Genomic DNA, 13,001 nt, shown 5'->3' with positions numbered 1-13,001 from the left:
AGATGACATTCTTGGATAATAGGTCAGTCCACTGGGGAGCCAAAATCACACACCCCAAAAGACTCCAGATATTCTTGGCTGAACTGAGCCCCTTTCCATTGGAGCTGAAGATAGAAGGAAGTTGAGCCTGTGTTTTTTGGAAAGGCTGACGCTGAGATGGGACTCCAGTGAGGAATTCACCAAGTCCCAGGGGCACACGGAGGATAAGTGCTACCAGGCGCCTGGAAACTCGAGAGAAATTCAAAAACAATAGGACATCCCGTGGAGATCACAGGGCGCCCTGGCGAGCATGGAAAAAATCAAGCGAAATGTCTTCGTCCGGAGACAAGTTGAAATGTGGGTAATCGGTGGTGGCACTACAGACGGCATTTGGAAATGGCTTCGAATGGGAAGTCGGCAAGTCCATGGCCCTCACCCATCTCCAAGGCTAATTGAAAGGAGAGGGAAACTGATGTGCGCGGTTTGGCGGCCTTCCCTCCTCCGAAGGCCCCTGCTGAAGCCTTCGCCCCCGTTTCCTGAGCGGCTTGGGAAAGGCAGGTACAGTTTCCTCTGCCATGTCACTGTGGCTGCACAAAAGGCCTCCTCGCCGAGGAGAACGTCTGAGGCGGCTGCAGCCTCCTCGTCAACCCTGCAGCTGGTACCACTTACTCCTGGGAACATCTGGCCCGAAGATTGCAGTAAAAGTGATCCTCGTCCACCAAAAGGGGGGAAAAAAGTTGAAGTTTACATTTTCGACATGAAGAAATAAGTAATGACATTTAATGTTTTCATAAAGCGGCTAAACTGAGCAGCGATCAATGCTCCCCAGCAGAAATCATGTGCTCATTTACATACCCCCCTCCCCACCCCCCAAAAATCCAGGGAAAAAGTCCTTCCAAAGACGCTTCCCCTTTCAAGCTTCCCACAGAGACTGAAGGTGGAGCGCTGCAAAGAAACTTAGATGCCTTTGCGTCCAAATCCCTTCTTCTCCAGGAGAGGAAACTGAGGCATAGAGGAGTTACGCTGGGTGAATAAGCACTTATGAAAAGCCTACTATGTGTCAGGCTCTGGGATGAAATCCAGGGATGTGAAGGAAGGCAAGAGTCCCTGTCCTTAAGCAGCTCCTGGTAATTAGGGAAGCAACATGCAAATAGCTGTGTACAGACACTAACCACAGTGAGAGGAAGAGCACTGAAGGGGATCTCTAGAAGACGGGCTTTTATCTGGCACTGGGAGGAAGCCAGGGAAGCCGGGAGGCAGGGATGAATCGGGAGAGTGTTCTCGGCACGAAGAACAGTCAGAGAAAATATCCAAAGCCAAGAGATGGAAGGGCTCGTTTGCTGGGCAACCTGGAGGCCAGCATCCCTGGATCCTGGGTCTGGGATGGGGAGTGGGCTGCAAGGAGCCTGCACAGATGGGCATGGCCAGATGGGCTTTAAAGGCCAAAGGGGGGGCTTGGATTTGATTCTAGAGACGATGGGGAGCCGCTGGAGTCTATTGACGAAGAGCCGCCACAGCCACATCCCCATGGACTGGAGTGGGAAGAGCCTGGAGGCAGGTGGTCCCCTTCCGCAGCTCTTGCGTGGTCCAGGGGCTTGGTGAAGGCCTGCACCGGGTGCTGAGGGGGTCAGAAGGGAGAAGGCAGAGGTGACAGGGCTTGGCCCCTACTGGCTGCTTGGGAGCTTGGGTGACTGCGCTTCTGGCGGCATCCTCACCAGCGATGGAGAAGTTGGTGTAGCAAGATAAATGGTGTCTTTGGACCAGGCTAGTTCCAGGTGTCTGAGAGACGTCTAGTTCGCAGGGCTGACAGCAGAAGGAGACAGCTCACAGTAGGACAAGGGGATCCGAGAGCCGTCTACACAGAACTGATGAGTGCCGAGAGAAGCAGTGTAGAGTGAAGGCAGAAGATGGCTCAAGAAAGAGCCTCACCTACAGCTCTCATCTGCCTGGCACAGAGTAGATGCCATACAAATGAATACACGATTAGCATAACTTGGAACGAAGGCTGCAACTCTCCTGGGATTGTAAAGCTAATAACTCTCCGAGGTAGAATTTGAACTCATGCCTCCCTAATTCTGAATCCTACACATCTTCCCCTCAAACATCAAGCTTCTCAGATTCAAAAACTAGTTAAGATTGAAAGCCAGATCATCCATTGTTTACTGCCTGCTTTTTAGGATGCTCTGCAGCTTGCAAATGGGCAAGAGACTCTGTTCCTTTGGGGGTGAGGGCTCCATTTGTGTGATGTACCCCAGTGCCTGCTGGGAATGAGCCCTGAGGTTCGCCTGGTAGCCTTTGGGCATCTGGAATACAGACTTCCTGGGAAGCAGCCCTTGTTTCCTTCTGAGCAGGGTCAGAGGCACTACAGGACTAGGGGGAGGCATTGGGTTACCCTGTGCTATCAGAGGATTTCCCATTCCCATTCCAATCAGTAACTGCTTTATAAAGGAGATCTTGGGAAGGCAGAGGGATGCCACCTGTTCAGGCAAGCATCACCCTTTGTTATTACCTCACCAATGACACCAAGAGCAGCTGGGGAATAATATGGATCCAGCGCTGGACCTGGAATTAGAAGTCCTGAGTTCAAATCAGACTTCCTAACTGAGTGCCTAGGCAAGTCACTTAACTTGTCTGTTTCCTCAACCATAAAATGGGGACGTTAAGAAGACCTGCTGTACAAAATTCTAAAAAGGGTGTCACCAAGTGGTCTAAACTTCAGACATGATCAGAGTGTTCACCATTGGTAGAGAGACAGAATTCTGTCCTGACCAGAGCAGGCAAGATGCCCCTTTGAGCCAAGGGAGCTTCCAAAGTGAACGAAGAAGATCAGCATCTAGATGGTGCCTACTGTGTGCCAGGCACTGTGCTAGGGGCCATTGACAAATATCATCTCATTTGATCCATACCACATTATAACCCTGCACCTCTGTCCTCTTTACTTCTTGTCATTTCTTCTCAGAAGTTATATGTGTGTGTGCACATGTGTGTGTGTGTGAGCATGCCAAACATGCCATTGATGAAGACAGCCTAGGGCACCGCAGACCTGGGTTCAGGAAAAAGTGGAGGAGGTATTGTCCCAGTCAAAATGGTTATTCCATGTAGGGTGGTTTTAGAAGCATCTTTAAGACTTCTATCCTGAAAAAATTTCTATAGTTCGTGTTTACAACTCCATTCATTCATTTGTTCATCCAATTATTCATTCATTCCTTTGCTGATTCATATCTTTCCTTCCTTCTTTTCCCTTCCCTTCCCTTTCTCCTTCCTTCCTTCCTTCCTTCCTTCCTTCCTTCCTTCCTTCCTTCCTTCCTTCCTTCCTTCCTTCCTTCCTTCCTTCCTTCCTCCCTCCCTCCCTTCCTTCCTTCCTTCCTTCCTTCCTCCCTTCCTCCCTTCCTCCCTTCCTTCCTTCCTCCCTTCCTTCCTTCCTCCCTTTCTTCCTTCCTTCCTCCCTGCCTCCCTTCCTCCCTTCCTCCCTTCCTCCCTTCCTTCCTTCCTTCCTCCCTTCCTTCCTTCCTCCCTTCCTTCCTTCCTTCCTTCCTTCCTTCCTTCCTCCCTCCCTTCCTCCCTTCCTCCCTTCCTCCCTTCCTCCCTTCCTTCCTTCCTCCCTTCCTTCCTTCCTCCCTTTCTTCCTCCCTGCCTCCCTTCCTCCCTTCCTCCCTTCCTCCCTTCCTTCCTTCCTTCCTCCCTTCCTTCCTTCCTTCCTTCCTTCCTTCCTTCCTTCCTTCCTTCCTTCCTTCCTTCCTTCCTTCCCTCCTTCCTTCTTTCCCCTTCCCTTCCTTTTCTCCTTCATTCTCTCTTATAAAAAAGAAACATTAAGTAGAATCAATAGAATAAAGAAGTCTTCCTGGAGGTCTTAACTATCACCTGTTCAAATACGTGTGGGAGGGGATGGAGAGAGGAAAGGGTTGTACTGTAAGAGTTCTAGATTTTAGTAGACGGGGAGCTCACCATGAGCTAGTAGGGACTAGTTGTCTGGGTGCAAAAACCCAAAACCTAGTGGGATTCCTGGACGGTTATTGCCAAGACGCGTCCCAGACCAAGGGAGTTGCAGCCTGGCTTTCTTCCGCCCCGGCCAGAAATAATAATCATATCGTTTTGGCGTTTCAGTCGTGTCTGACTCTTTGTGTCCCCCCTGGGAGTTTTCTTGGCAAAGTATTGAGTATTCTGCCATTTTTTTCTCCAGTTCATTTGAGAAATGAGGAAACTGAGGCAAACAGGGTGAAGGCATCTGCCCACAGTCACACAGCTAGGAAGTGGATTTGAAATCACGTCTTTCTGAGTTCAGGCCCATCGCTGTCTCGGCTGCCCCAATAATAAGGATAATAATAACAATAACAGGATAATGATAGGAATAATCACTTCCCCCATGTTATACAGTGCTCTAAGGTCTACCATGGGCTTCAGATGCACACCTGCTAGTTCTCCAGAGCATGGACAGTTAAACTGGGAACCAAAGAAGCCCTGAATTCAAATTCTGCTTCAGATGCTTAACTGGGCCTTGAAATGCCCTTACATGCTGGCTACTCTAATTGTTCCTTGTTCAGCCTCCCCAGCAGCCTGTGAAGCGGACTTGGTTCAACCCCATTCTACAAATGGAAAGAGAGCCCTGAGATAGAAGGATGTCATCCACCCCAGTGAGTGGGGCAACCCCGGCAGGCCAGGGCTGTCTCCCCCAAGACCCTGCCTCCAGGTCCCTGTCCAAGCTATGGAAGCTTCCAGCGCCTCCTCCTGTCACCACCGGACTGTGGCAAGAGCTGCTGCTTGGTGTGTCCGCCTGAAGTTGGCCTCCACCCCGGGACCCCCTCCCTGCATCAGGCAGCAGCTCCCACTGGGAATGGGGGATGCAGAGAGAATCACCCTTTTGTCGGCCTCGAAGGCCAACGTGGCGAAAGCCTGGCCAGGTTTCTTCTGCAGCCCAAACAAGAACAAGGGCTGCAGCATCAGCGGCGCCGGAGAGCCTGGGGGGAGGCTGTCCGGGCCATCAGCCTCCGTGTTCGGCTCTGGCGTGGCTCCTCGAGGACCAGGATTGTCCTCTCTTCTGGCGGGGCCTCCGGACTGGCTTTTCTTCTGGCTTCTTCCTGCTCACGGTTGTCAGCGTGGACGTCGCTGCTTCCCTTTTGCTTTCTTTGCCTCCTCGAAGACCTCCCGTAGTTCTTGTGGACTTCCCTCTGCGGCTAGACTATTGCCAGGACTTCCTCCGAGTGTGATAAGGGACTTCTAAGCATAAGCCCGCCTGTGCCGCCCCCTACTCAAGAGGACTCTGGATCAAATGGAAGTCTCCGGTTTGGCATTCGAGGCCCCTTCAAAGCTGTCCTCCCATCTTCCCCGATTTCCAGCCCCTCTGCCCATCCCTGCTCCCAGGCTGTTCCCTGGACAGGGCAGACGTTCCCATCAGCCGGGCCTCCGGACCGCAGTTCGGTCTCTTTTCCTCTCCGTCCCTGGCTCGTCGGGACTCCTTCAAATCCCAGCTGGAAGTCCATCTGTGGCCCGCAAGACGTCTTCCCGCTTGTCCTTCGTGCCAGCGCCTTCCCTCGGCAGGCTGGTTGTGCGGCTCGCCGCGTGCCGCCTTCCTCTTTGGCCGGTAAACACCGCGAGGACCGGGACGGCTCTCATCGTTCTTTGGTCCTTGGCCCGGAGGAGAGGCCACTGACCGCCCTTCGGTCAAACGCGGAGGAGCCGCCTCTGCCCGCTGACATTCGGAACTTCCTCCTCAAACTGTGTCCGGATCCACGCCGACACGCGTGGTCAGCGGACAGTCAGGCCAGGGATGTGGTGCTGCCAGCCTGGATCTGGAGGGGAGGAAGCCCTGGTGGGTGGCTGCTTCTCGGTCAGGTGCTCCCTCTGCAAAGAGCCCCTCTGGGTCTCCTGACAAAAGCAAGGACCGACGTGAAGGGAGAAAACGTGCATTTGAAACAGCCTCTGCCATGCTCTGCCTTCACAACCTCGGTCAACCCCCTTCCCCCGCCAGCCTCAGATCCCTCACCCATAAAAGGGGGGATGGGCCGGAGCAGGGGCTCTCCAAGCACAAGCCGTGGGTTCCGCTTCTTTCAACTAAGTTTTGGTCATTGTAATTCAGAGAAGTGGGTTTCCCTGGCATGCTCTGTCTCTCCTCTTTATACATCAGCAACCTCATTGGGAAGAGACTGCCCAAGATCGCCAAAGGTCCAGGGTGCCAAGAACAGTGAAGCGCCACCCAGAGGCCCCTTCTGGTCCGCAGCCTTTAGGCACTGAGAAGTCAAAGGGGATGGTGACGCCTGGTCGGGGTCTGATTGGGTCTGAAGTTATTTATTGTCCGACTCACCGGCTTGATTTAGTGGATGAAATATCCTGTGTGTATGAGCTGAGCCCGGAAAAAGCTGGCAGTGTTCTGCCCCCTCCCACCACAGTCCTGGGTGGTGGTCAGAGCACTGTCATGAGGCAGTGAGAGGGAGGGCGGGAGCTCAGCGAGCTGGCGCTGGCTTTGCTTGGTCTCGGGAATTCCAGAGTCCTGAATGTAGATGGACAACACAAAACACATCTTGCTGGCCCATCGCAGAGTGCCTCGTCTGCCACAGCGAGTGGCCCTGGCGGCTGGGGGGTGTCCAAACTATTTCTTTTATGCACGTGATAAATTATCTGGGACAAAATGTTTCCCTAACGCACTTGGGGAACACTGGTCCATCCAGCTTGGTAACTCAACAAACATTCATGCAGTTCTTAGCGTGTACAAGGCTCTGATTCCTCGTAGGTCTGATGTCAATGAGGGTCCAGTCCTTGAAGCACACACAGATGTCTCGTACTTGCCACCAATCATGAGAACTCTGGGCTAACCACGTGAGGTCATCAAGTAGTTGGCTGGAGATCTGTAAGAACCCAGGACTCAGGAGCAGCGGAGTGGAAACTGAGGATTCATAGGAAAGGTCCAGCATGATGATCTCTCAGGATCTTTGCTTGGCAGCTTCCAGTGAGGATCGCTCTAACTATATACATACATACATACATACATATATACATACATACATACATATATATAAATACCTAACATTTCCATATGCCAAGCACTATGCTAAGTACTTCATAATTATTTGATTTGATCCTCACAACACTGCAGAGAGGTTGGTACTATTATATCACCCCCATTTTACAGAGGAAGAAACAGGTTAAGTGGCTTGCTCAGGGTCTTTAGGTGAACTAATACTCTGACGTATACATATCCAGGCATCAACTTGGAGACTTGGGAGATTCAGAGTTCTCATCAAAAGTATCCATTTGAATAAAGAAGGAAACTATAAGTAAATTAGGTGAACACAGAATAGTGTACATGTCAGATCTTTGGGAAAGGAAAGACTTTAAAACCAAGCAAGAGTTAGAAAAAAGAATCACAAAATGTAAAATCAATCATTTTAATTACATTCAATTAAAAAGGTTTTGTACAAACAAAACCAATGCAACCAAAATTAGAAGGGAAGCAACAAATTGGGAAACAATCTTCATAACAAAAACCTCTGACAAAGGTCTAATTACTCAAATTTACAAAAAGCTAAATCAATTGTACAAAAAACCAAGCCATTTTCCAATTGATAAATGGGCAAGGGACATGAAGAGGCAATTTTTGGTTAAAGAAATCAACACTATTAATAAGCCCAGGAAAAAATGTTCTAAATCTCTTATAGATTAGAGAAATGCAAATCAAAAGAGCTCTGAGGTACCACCTCACACCTAGCAGATTGGCTAACAAAGGCAAAGGAAAGTAATGAATGCTGGAGGGGATGTGGCAAAGTTGGGACATTCCTGCATTGTTGGTGGAGTTGTAAATTGATCCAGTCATTCTGGAGGGCAATTTGGAAGTATGCCCAAAGGGCGCTAAAAGACTGTCTACCCTTTGATCCAGCTATAGCACTGCTGGGTCTGTACCCCAAAGAGATAATAAGGAAAAAGACTTGTACAAGAACATTTATAGCTGCACTCTTTGTGGTGGCCAAAAATTGGAAAATGAGGGGATGCCCTTCAATTGGGGAATGGCTGTATCTGTTGGTGATGGAATACTATTGTGCTAAAAGAATAATGACCTGGAGGGATTCCATGTGAACTGGGAAGACCTCCAGGAATTGATGCAGAGTGAGAGGAGCAGAACCAGGAGAACATTGTACACAGAGGCCGATACATTGTAGCACAATTGAATGTAACTGACTTCTCCATTAGTGGCAGTGCAGCGACCCTGAACAACTTGGAGGGATCTATGAGAAAGAACACTATCCACATTCAGAGGGAAAACTGTGGGAGTAAAAACAACTGCTTGATTACATGGATTGGTGGGGACATGATTGGGGATATTATCTCTAAATGATCACTCTAGTGCAAACATCAATAACATGGAAACAGGTCTTGATCAGTGAAACATGTAAAACCCAGTGGAATTGCGCACTGATTACGGGAAGGGGCGGGTAGAGGGGAGGGAGGGAAAGAATATGATTCTTGTAACCAAGGAATAATGTTCTCAATTGACTAATTAAATAAAATGTAAAAATCCCTATCCATTGGATATGGTCCCAGGGGCCAGGATGGCACGAGGCAGTGGCAGATGAAGGACCTGAAGATGGATGTGGAAAGAGAATCGCCAGAGCAGTACAGAAGCTTCAGGGATTTTGGCCCATCATAACAGAAAGACATGCAGTCTGTGGACTCTAGAAATGCACTGTTCCTCAAAGCCCAGCAGAGACCTCCTGCAACTAAGGGGGGATTCAGGAAAACCCTAGAAATGGAGAAAAGGACCACCAGGATCAAGACTTTCCACAGAAACTCCTTATACAGCTGTTCCTCTACAAGTATCCTCCGGTTTGAGTCTATTCTCCCTGGGGACCTTATTGAGTGGGAGGCAGTGTACACCTGGCTTGGGGGACTGAGTGGAGACAATTGTTCAGATGGTCAAACTGAGGGCTTGTCCATCGTTTGGGGAACGGATTAACAAATGGTGGTATACTGCTGTAAATGGAATGGGAGTGTGCCATCAAGAACAATGAAGAGGATGAATTCAGAATGATCTGCAAAGACTTCCATGAACTGATGCAGAGTGAAGTGAGCAGAACCAGGACAACGATGGACACAGTAACAGAAATATTATGGGATGATCACCTGGGAAGGACTGAAGCATTCTCAGTGAAGCAAGTCTTCTCCACAGCCAAAGAAGGAACGGTTGGAGTCTGAGACAGCTCATAGCTGGCCATCTTCCCCTTGACTTCCTTCATGAGTTTTTTATTGTATGTGTGATATGTGTCTTCTATTATAACATGAGCAATATGGAAATCTGCATTACATCACAGTGTGGATATAGCCTATGTGGATTATTCATTGCATGGGGAGGTGGGGGGGATAGGGAGGGAGGGAAGGAGGGAGGGAGGGGGAAGCCTGAATTCTAAAATGTGACTGAAAAAAATAAAAAATGGGGGAAATTCTTAAAAGGAAATTGTAAAGAAGTTAATGGAGTTGACCTAATCAGGAACATATAAAAGTCCGGGCTACCCCTAGAACTCCCCGGGGGAATGGTAGTTCGCCTCCCTTTGAGGACTCCAAGCTGTGAGAGGGGAGTCCAGGGGGACGCTCGACAGTGAAGTGATAACTGAGCTCCAGAAGCTCGCAGTTTTCTCTGGGGCGGGGAGGGAAATAGCTCCAGGCTGGATGAATACCTAGAAGCTGGTTTGGGGAAGGAGTGGTCATGACTGTGGGAGGGGAGGCGCCCCTCACAGGGCGGGAGATCTGGAGCGCTCTCCAGCCCAACTCCCCTCATTTTATGGAGGAGGAAGCTAGACCTCCAGGAGGTCCCTGGGAGGAGCCTGGTTTCATAGGTCTAAAGGTGGGCAAGCTCAGACCAATCAGAAGCACCCCTGCATTTTACGGAGGAGGGAACTAACTGAACCCCAAGAGAGGTGACCCGTCAGAAACCGCCGAGTTCGGGAAGGAGCTGATGGGGAACGAGATGGAAAAGGTGGATCGGACTTAAGTTACGAAGATCTGCAGCCTCGGGCAGAGGCATTTGTAGTGGATCTTGGGGACCGCTGGGAGTCACTGAATGTTTTAGAGCAGGAGAGCAATATGGTGCCTTGGGAAAGCCGAGAAGTGATGAATTCTCCGTGCCTTGTGCTCAGGAGATCATAGATTTAACCCTAGAGAGGCTCCCGAGAGAATCCTGTCCAATCGCCTCATTATGTCGAGTGGGAAATGGAGGTTCAGCCCCCTAGACACGGACCTTGGCCGGGCCCCAGGGGCTCTAAGGGCCGGCCGGAACTCACGCGGAGCCCAGGGATCCCGGCCTCAGGTGTGCTCTGCAGGGCGAGCCTCGGAGCCCTGTCCCAGCCTCATTCGGGGCTCCGGCCCTTCTCTCCCAGCCAGAAAGAAATCAGCGTGTAAATTCCTCCAGATTCTCGAATGATTAAAAAGCAAAACAAACCCCAAACCCCAAACCCACAAGTCTCAGCGAAGGCAAGCTCTGGTTTGGAGCAGTGACCCAAGAAACCGAATCTCCGCGGGCGTTTTCCGTGGGGCTGGCGGGCGGGGGGCAGAGCTCCCTCCCCGGAGCTCAGAGAGCTGCTGCTCCCGAGCGGACTGTTGGGGGTGCCTTGGCTTGGAGGGCCTAAAGGTCCCCCGAGGGAGCACCCAGTAAGTCACGGAGCCTGGCTTAGACTGCGGATCTACAAGTGGGCCCTGGGGTGCACGCTCCCTCTAGACCTTGGCTCCGCCCCCTCCCCAGATCACTCGGACTCTAGGGTTCCTCCCTCAGGGCCGGCTGCCCCCGCCTTTGGCCAGATTTCGGCCGGTGAGCGGACTGCAGGAGGCTGCTCCTCAACGGCCAGCAGGTGGCAGGTTTTCTTAAGGATTGCTGCCTGGGATCCGAGCCTCCACCGAGCTAGCCAGCCAGGGCCAGAAATAGCTGTGAAGCTAGCAGGCCTTTGATGTCTCGGGATGCCTAATTACCGCATCCCAGCGAGGCTCGTGCCTTCCTTCTCAGCCCTCTCAGCCTCGTGGTTGCCAGAAGCTGCAGAACCCAGAGGCATGCCAGGGCCCTCCTGGCCCTCCTGGCCTCCGCAAGCCCAGTGCCTGCTCTCCAAGCTGAGGCAGAATCTGCCAGACCGAGCTGCTGCTATTTTTGGTTATCACTTTACACTGCTTTACCCACCACGGATTTAGGCGTGATCTTGGCCAAGCCCCGGCCTCTGATTCCCTGACGAGCCTCAGGTTCCCCATCCATAAAATGGGACAATACCTCTCTCACAGGCAATTGGAAGGAAGTGGAAGAGTGAGCTTGAAAGGGCAATGAAGTTTGGTGAGCAGAAACATTTGGACATTTGAAGTCTGTCCTTCAGCTGGCACTCTCTGTAAAAGGAGGTGAGTGGTCTTGCTCTCTTCAAGTCTGTTCAGCTCTAGGGTTTGGACTCTGTGATGGGGGAGTTTTAGTCTGAAAGTCAGGACGACCAGGGCTTTTCAGAGTCCAGTGAGAATGGTATCTATGGGTCAGAAAGACCCGAGTTCAAATTCAGCCTCAGACACTTACTAGCTATGCGATCTCAGGCAAATCACTTAACTTCTGTTTGCCTCAGTTTCCTCAAGTGTAAAATGGGAATAATCATGTCTTCCTTGCAGGTTGTTGTGAAGATCAAATGAGAGGATGTTTGTAAAGTGATTTGCACAGTGACTGTCACATAGTAAATGTTTCTTTTTTCATCCACTTCTTAATCATTTCACAAATATTTTCTATTCACCAGGTCAGCTTGCTCTCCTTGCTGTTCCTTTTTTTAAACCCTCACCTTCGGTCTTAGAATCAATACTGTGTACTGGGTCCAAGTGCTAAGAACTAGACAGCAGGGACTGAGTGATTTGCCTAGGACCACACAGCTAGGAAGAGTTGAGGTCAAATTGGAACCCAGGACCTCCCATTTCTAGGCCTGGCTCTCAATGCACTGTGTCCCCTGCAGCTTCTCCTTTTGAATGCATCTGAGATAAATAGAGTCTGGCAGAGCTTGCCTGTCCCTGAATCAGAGGGAGTTCGAGTTAGAACCACCCTTCCACCCTCTGGCTTTGGCTCTTCCCTGAGCATCTCCTCCCAGACACTCCTGCAGTATCAGGAAGTCCCCAGCCTGGCAGGCCCCAGCTGTGCCAGGAAGCTGCTGATGCTGGTATGAATGGGGAGGGTCAGTCCTGGAAGCCCCAGATGACTCCAGTGGCCCATGGAGCCTGTCCAATCTATCATCACAGAAGACCTGGGCGAGAGGGGACCTCTGGCAGAGCCAGGATGCTGCAGATGCTCCCCACCCCTTCACCTCTCCAACCTCCACTAGCCTCCTGCAGGAAGTTCCTGTCTCCCTGGCCAGGAGCTGTTTTGCTCAGAGAGGCATTGGGCGAGTTCTCAGCAACCTTGTCCTCATGAAAAGCCATGGCCAAAAGGGGAGCCTCAACAGTAGCCCGTGGTGTGTCCGGCTGGCTCCCCACACTCCACCTCGCTGGAGCCTCAGAAGCACCAACTAGGTCAGGTTTCAGAGAAGGAAGCTGGAGTTCTTGCCCACCGTCACCATCACCGAGCTAAGGAAGCAGCAGAGGCTGGATTCCAACCCAGATTTTCCTGCCCCCAAGCTCAGTCATTAAACACCTGCCTTATGGCAAGAGCAGGGTTAAGTCTCTTGGGGGTAAAAGAAAGGCCACCCCTGCGCTCCAGGAGCTCACAACCTTGTGGGGGAGACAACCTGCAAACAACCGGTTATGGCTGAGCTACAGACAGCGCGAAATGGAAACGATCAACTCAGGGAAGGCGCTGGTCCTAGGGGGATCCAGAAAGGCTTCCCATAGGAAGGTGGGATTCTGCCAGGAAAGTCGGGAGGCAGAGATGGGGACGGAGCATATCCCGGACACAGCCAGAGAAAATGCCCCAAGCCGAGATGGGCTCAAAGCAGAGGCCAAGAGAATTCCATTCCTAAGCAGAACGCTGACGTTATTTGGGGGAGACTTACAGAGAAGGAAAATGTGTCTGGCTTCCCTGGGATGCCGAGAGAGAGAGAGAG

This window comes from Monodelphis domestica, chromosome 1 (genome assembly GCF_027887165.1).
Source record: "Monodelphis domestica isolate mMonDom1 chromosome 1, mMonDom1.pri, whole genome shotgun sequence".
Classification (NCBI taxonomy): Eukaryota; Metazoa; Chordata; class Mammalia; order Didelphimorphia; family Didelphidae; genus Monodelphis; species Monodelphis domestica.
Note: the sequence above shows the minus strand (reverse complement) of the source record.